Raw genomic sequence first — 7,603 nt, 5'->3', positions numbered from 1 at the left:
GCAGGTTGCTCTAGCCACATTGCGCAAGTCATAGAAGGAAAAGACAGGGCCTGAGAGAATGAAGAACTGCTCACTGGAAGAGAAAATCAGGTTCAAGACCATCTAAGGAAGCTAAAGATGCACAAGTCCATAGGACCTGATGAGATGCTTCCACAGGTTCTGAGGGTACTGATGGGTGAAGTTGCTAAGCTGCTCATACCATATCCATCACATTTGAGAAGTCCTGGCAGTACAGTGAAGTTCCCACTGACTGGAAAAGTGGAGGCAAAACACCCATCTTTAAAAAGAGAAGGAAGACCCTGGGAACTACAGGCCAGGCAGTCTCCCCCGTGTGCCCAGCAAGATCATAGAGCAGATCTTCCTGGAAACTAGGCTAAGGTACAGGTAAGGTAAGCAGGTAATTGGAGATGGGCAACATGGCTTCACTAAGGGCAAATCATGCCTAATAATTATGGTGATATTCTATTACAGGGTTAGAGCATTGGTGGATAAGGGTAGAGCAATTGATGTTATATACTTAGATGTGTGCAAAGCTTTTGACATTGCCCCACACAACATCCTTGTCTCTAAATTAGACACATGAACTTGATGGCTGGATCACTTGGTAGATAAGGAATTGTCTAGATGGTCACACTCAAAGACTCGCAATGAACAGCTGCAACACTGATGTCCACTTGGACAAGGAGCTGTTCATTGAAGGGTGTTCGTGCCAGTGCAGGGGGCTTTGAACTAGATGATCTCTGAGGTCCCTTCCAACCCAAACCATTCTGTGATTCTGTGATTCTACTCATAACCTGAGAAAGCAGCAAAACAAGTGCAAACCAAACATTTAAATCAAAATGGATATATCTGGAGTAGAATCAGGATGTGACCATGTGACTAATTACTCATTGGTATCTTCCATAGTAAAGGTCCTAGGATCCTAAATTTTAGACTTTACTGACTTCACCCCTAAAGTTTTCATACTGGTGAATCTATGGGATGATGGTTAATTAAACAGTGTAAACTAAGGCACCACAATTATTACTTTGATAGTGAAAAGGCTGACATCCTACTGAGGAGAATGAAAAGCAGCAGTGACCTCACATTGAATTAGATTGCTTCAGGAATTTATAAGTAGTTTTATTATAAGTAAGAGTGTGGATAATGGGAAAGAGTGGAAGCTTTGGTGATACTGTCCATTAAAATTAAGTAAAAAACCTCCTGAGAAATACAATCAGATGTTTCAGTTCAAAAGTGCCTTTATTTTCATTATTTATCCATGGCCAGAGAAAAGAAATCAACACAGAATAAAACATGGCAAATCAGATCTTTTAAAGCTTTATATAAGGAAAGCCTTGTGCTTTGCCCAGTGCTTGAGCAAAGCAGTTAAGTGTTAATGCATATAATCTATCTAGCCAGCTAACTAGTTTAATCCATCACACAGTGTGTGAAAACATAAAAGCAACCCAGCTGTGACAAGTTAATAGCAGGGTTAGGCAGTAAAACAGTAACAAAAACACACTTTGATTAATGATCCCAAACTGTCCAGCTCTAGTATAGATGGCTTTTGTCTAGGTTTATTTAGTGGCCAATCAATGCAAAATAGATCTGGGAATTTAAAGCATTATAACAAATAAGAAGTGTTGCGCCATACTAATAAAAGCTGGAGGAATACTACATTTTCATAGGGAGTAAGAGTAACAAATAATATAACTAGACCTGCTTCAGAGGAAGAGATAATTAAAATACACCGAACTCAGGGGTCATTCCAGTAATACATGCAGTGGAGGACATGCTATAAATTGAATAAAATAAGAACCATGCCAAACTATTACTCAAAGACTGAAGCAAAACCTTCAACCTCTAAAACTTGTGAGGCACTTCCCTGGTGTCTTAGTTTCTGTTTCCATAACCCTACAGAAGCAGTTTCCAAACAGGGTCAGAAAAAACCCACCTTGATAACATGTAAGAAGAAAATTTGTTTTCTATGCTTCTCTCAATTTTTTTGGATACTCAAGTATCAAATAAACACGCATATTTAGGAATACATCAGCGCAGTCACTGAACAGTCAGCATTCCTCCTCTTTCAGTGCACAGAGCATTTCTTCTTAGAGACACCATTGAATGAATACAGACAATGCAACGGACCCTGTGACCTTGATATCTGGGAAGCTGGGGACAGCCTCCCAACCTGAGGGATTCAGGCGTCTGTTACATCATAAGCAAGTACTGCAAGCATCAAGCTGTGGAGCTTAATTGCAACCTCTTGACATTTTTCCTCTCCAATAGGTATCCAACCACTCTGCAAACGATGTGATAGGGCATAGACTATTCCTAAGTGTGCATCTTGTTGGAATTGTTTGGAGATTGAACTTGTAACAATGAAAATGGCAATGAAAGAAGGCAATGAGCTATCTGATAGTTCTTTTCCTTTTGCTGACTACTATGAATGACCCAAGAGAAAGTTTTCAATGTTCCAGGTAAATTGGAATAAAAACTAGAACGAACCTGGAAAATGAAAGTGAAATCTCTTTTCCTGCACAGCAAATAATTGCATGGATTCTATTGCTGTATGAAGACATAATGTAGGACTTAGGCAATATTCTTTCCTAGCCTGGAAGACGAGATTAACAGTGAATTTTGTTTTCCTTGCTTATGCACAGTGCCCAATATAGAAAGCTTTCAATTTTGAGCTGTTTGATAATACTAAACTTTCTGACCTGCATAGCTAGTCATTGTGGGATTCCACAAGCAGGTTGCAGTGGAAAGCAGGAATGATGAATCCATCGTGCAACCGAGGAGCAATCACAGTTCTCTCCAAAGAACACAACATTCTGTTTTACTGAAGGAATTGAGCAACTGGAAATGGTTACTTTGATCACAACTTCAAACACTCTGACAGCCATTATGCAGCACACTGAACATTACCTTTGCTTTAACGTTCTGTGTGGTTTCTCTGGTTGTTTCTGACTCACTTCTCATTCGCTCACACTGCATGGCCAACTTCGCCATTTTCTGTCACATAGGCCTATACCCAAACTTAATTAAAGAAGCTGCCTTTCGCTCTCCACTACTTAAGTTTTGATTAGCATTTATTGTTATCTGTTCTATGAGCTGTGGTAAAGAGTACAATGACTTCGTAAAAGGAACTTCATGCTTTATAAGCTGTGCAATAGGAATCCATTACTGATGGATGAAACAGTTCAAAACAAATCTGTAACAGAAGAAAATGCATTGATGAATGCATCAGTGTTCACTTCTGACATCACATGGTCTAATTCAAATACATCATATTGGTCCTACTGGAGTGGCTTGTAACAGGAGTTGCAGGTATATGGAATTACTTTATTGAATACTGGTCAGCCTCTGAATACTCGAAACTAGAATTTTATTCTTACCTTGTTGTAGATTTATGGGTTGATGTTGCTTTGATGATGGTTCTAAGGAAAAATAATAGCAAAATCTGAGCATAAAAATAGGAAATTCAAGCTTGGAATATCTGGCAAATATTTATTTAGCAGAACAGCTCCACAGATTAGTTGTCCATACAGCAACTAGAAACATGGAAAGGCTGTCATGTAAAGTGACAATGTGACATGCCTGCAAGGAGCACAGCACTCCTAAAGAGAACTAAATTGGCCTGCCTGTTTATAGCTGTCCATGAGAAACTGCCTACTGTAGTGCTCTATCAGGAACAGCTGATAGCATGGCATTTCCATCTATCACTTTTGAATGGGAAGCATACCTGTCATCTCATGTCATCATGCAGACATCTAACTATGTCTAGAAATGAACAAGTGACTTGGCTGTGTTAGGAACTGATAGTAAGTAGGAGTAAAATATTTTCAAAAAGGCTGTCTTTGAGAAGGATATAGCCAATACAGTGTTGGATCTACAGAGAAGGGAAGGAATACTTCATCAGTGACTTTTTCTCATACTTCATACTTCAAGGCTCCAGTTACCTGACAGTGTATTCTGACCAGCCACCTTCAAAGTCACATACTGAGACACCCACGTCCTATGATGTCTAAAGGATAACTCTAGCCTACAGATGCTGCTAATCCTTCAAACACCTTTTAGAGATAAAAAAGTTCAGTGGGTCAAACTAACCTATCCAGTTGTCTACAAATAAACACTTCGAATGGCCTTTGAGATATGTCAGATTACAAGCAGTGATTTGGAGCATCATCTGTGTCAAGTAACTGTAAGTGCTACTGGCAATGTCCAATTACATGCTGACACAAACTCACAAAGCACCAAAACGCTGATGTAATAAACCAGCTTACAGACCTGTATCTCCCAGAAGAGCATTGTTGAATATTCCTGTAAACAAGAACAAATTCAAACTTCACAACTAAATGGATGTGACCGAGATTGGCTGGGGTTTTATCTCTTTTTTAAAGGTTGTTTTTCTATTCTAGCTGCTTTGTGGCATGCCCAGTTCTCACAGGAAAATCATTGTTTCAGTGACATTCAATAAGGAATTCAAAGTAGCTGTAAGGATTGGGAAGAGGAGAATGACTTCTTAGTTTTGCTTTGGTTTTTTTTTTAATTATATTTTGACCTGAGGATGATATAATTTATAGCCATTCAGCAAGGAACAAGTAACACAACGATTATGGTAAGGGGAGGATTGTATATGCCTACCTACCACAGTCCTTCTCAGGCTTTACCTACTAAATAACAGTGCTCTCACAGTGAAAACTTCACAGTAAGAATGTGTTGATTTTAATGTTCCTTTGAGAGAGTGGGAATATAGGAAATATGCTAGGAAGTGTGCTGCAGTTGCATACATCAGCTTTAAAATTTTAAGGACAAGACTTGCCTGACTAAAAGAAAGAGAAATGTCATCAAAAGACAGGAAGAGGGTGAGAGTAAGAGTAAAGAATAAAACTAAAGAAAAGCTAAGTCTTTTTTTAAGAAATTCTTTAGATTGAAATTTTTCTGAGTCAGCATTTCCTGAAAAGCTCGTGTCCATTCCTTGCCACAAACCGGGGTCATACATAGTGGTTTTCCAGAATAATAACCTTTCTTTTCAGAGAAAGAGAAGCTTTGTGACGGTGTAAGGATAGAACTGATTAGTGGAAAAGAACACATGATATTGTCTTACTGTATTATTCCTAGTAACCAACCATGAGTTTTATTAAATGTATTGGTTTAATGACAAAGAATACTCTTAACTGCAAGCTCTTGTGAAATTCACAAATCACTGAAAACATATATACATTAGGCACATTTAATATGATCAGAGAACATTTCTGTGAGTGACTTTTTTTTCACAAGAAGAAAAGAGAGTGAGAATCTAAGCACTGAAGTGAATAAAACTGGCAAGAAAAGTACAGAAGCAAGCAAAAAGAATTTCCTTGTATTTGATCGAGCATTGGGGAAGGGGAAAAGGAAGGGCAAGGTGAAGATGAAAATAAAGAAAATATACCTAGCTGAGAGAAAGGACTGTCACTGTGCTAAGATGTATACATTTGCATACAGAATTTTCCAAGAAACAACAAATTCCAAACTGCTATAAAATAAAAGCCTGCTGGGGGAGGCGGGGGCAGAGGGTGATAGGCAACGAGGACAGAGAAATAAACAGCAATAAGTTTACTAAAATAGAATATTCATATCATGCATGAGGAAGAATTCCATATTAAAATATCTTTGAGTGGCTGTGACTGCCTGAAGCTTTCAATACGTATATTCATTGTTTGTGGGTTAGTGGGCAAAGGACACCTACCAGGCACTGACAGGATTGCAAACGACTGAAAACAGGACAGCTTTTCTCTGTTTTCCAGTTACAGAAGCAGCTGATATCCTGCCCAGCAATGAGACTTTACTTCTACTGCCATAGCCTTTCACTCATATTGTCCTGAATGATCCTTAGCTACGATCTTCAGTTAGAAAGATTCTTGGTCAGTGATGAGAAAGTTGGAGTTTTAGGACAAGCCTGAGATGAAAACAATGGTCTAACATATTCCCATTCTTCTTACTGATGACAAGATAGATTGCGTGCCTAAAAATGCAGATTATTTTTTTCCTGCTTGGAAGAAAGGAAGTAGATACGTTGTTCAGAGGGAAGGGCTGAACATGCTGACTCAAACTAGTGCCCTATTTAGGCTCATCTAACTGTACAACAAATATATGCAGAGCCAGACAGTCTAAATGCCAATTTATCCAGGAATAGCTAAAAAAAAAACAGAGAGAAATTTCTAAATTCAATATCAGCCAATGTGGTTAATCTTAGGGCTGTTCAGTACCCCTAAATTACTGTAGGCTGCTGTTATAGACTATAATAGCTTGCTGAGTATTTGTTAACTCCAGCAGAGTATATGTGCAATTATTTCTAATGAACTCCCCAGCCCCTTAGGAAAAATAAAAGTCCTTTTGAATTGGTTCTACCTGTTGACTGCATTAAATTTGGAAACAAAAGCCATACATTTTCAAATCTCCCCATACAACAAGGCTCAGAGCGAGATTGGCATGTTTATTTTCAGAAAACCTCCCAAAGCATTTTAGGCATGGCCAAACTAATACATCTCTCCTTGACAGTTGCAGAACTTTTATTTCCTTAGCTAGAGTGTAACAGATTGCTTGCAGTTTAAGTCTTGATGTTTGGGTTGCACTGCAAAATCTGGCTGCCTGCTGGGGTTGTAAAGAGGTCCCATGCAGAGAGGGGAATTCTGGGAACATCTGCCTACATAAACACTATGCAACCAAGGAGTCAAGGGAAGGAACAGCAATTTGTGGGGAGGTGAGAGAAAATACTTGGTTTTCCCTTGCATATCAGCAGAATTTCTACCAATACAGTAAGGTTTAAGAAGTCTGTCCCTGAAATTCATGATGATTTAGCTGCCAGAACAAGTAAAATAGAAAGATTGAGCCCCATCCTTATGAAGGCACTTGTTTTTTTCAGTTCTAGAACATCTTATTCATGTGTGTGTTCAGGTTTGCTTTTCAAACTTTCATCTATATTGTAGTGTAATTGGAAAAATACAGCTTCACATGAGAGGATTTTCATTTTCATGGCAGATTTACATGAGATTGCCTTTATCTGGGAGATTCTTGATCACCAGTCAAAGCAACAGCTGGTGCACTCTGCTTCAGCTGTATTTGGACATTGGGGAATGTCATGTTATCAAAATGTTTTAAGCGCACCCATCAAAGCTGACATAAACTGGAACCTGCGACACCAGTCAAGCAGACTGCAGAGTTATTGCATCACTCTCCAGAAAGTAAATTGTGGACAGAAAGTGAAACAGAAATTATTCAAATGCTAAACCTGCTTCACTTTCACTTTTCACAGGCAAGAGAACTCGATTTAGGTCCCAACACTGCTGGAGTTTTAGGTGTTTACTGTTCAACAGCCTGTGAGTATCTTTCAAGGATCAGATTTTTAAAGATTAGAAGGCCTCAAACCACTTATTCTGCCAGTATTTCTTTCACACTCGTGGACTTAGGTAAACAAAACATTTTAGGAGTGAAGGGATTCTGCAAGTGTTAAATGGCACATTTAACTCAATTTGCCTAAGAATACTTTTGTCTGTGGACAGCATTGTAACCTACATAAAAACCTTTATTTGGTGCTAGATCAAGAACCATTAGTATCACAAAACTGCAGCATCAATCA

This window comes from Gallinula chloropus (genome assembly GCF_964237585.1).
Source record: "Gallinula chloropus genome assembly, chromosome: Z".
Taxonomy (NCBI): Eukaryota; Metazoa; Chordata; class Aves; order Gruiformes; family Rallidae; genus Gallinula; species Gallinula chloropus.
Note: the sequence above shows the minus strand (reverse complement) of the source record.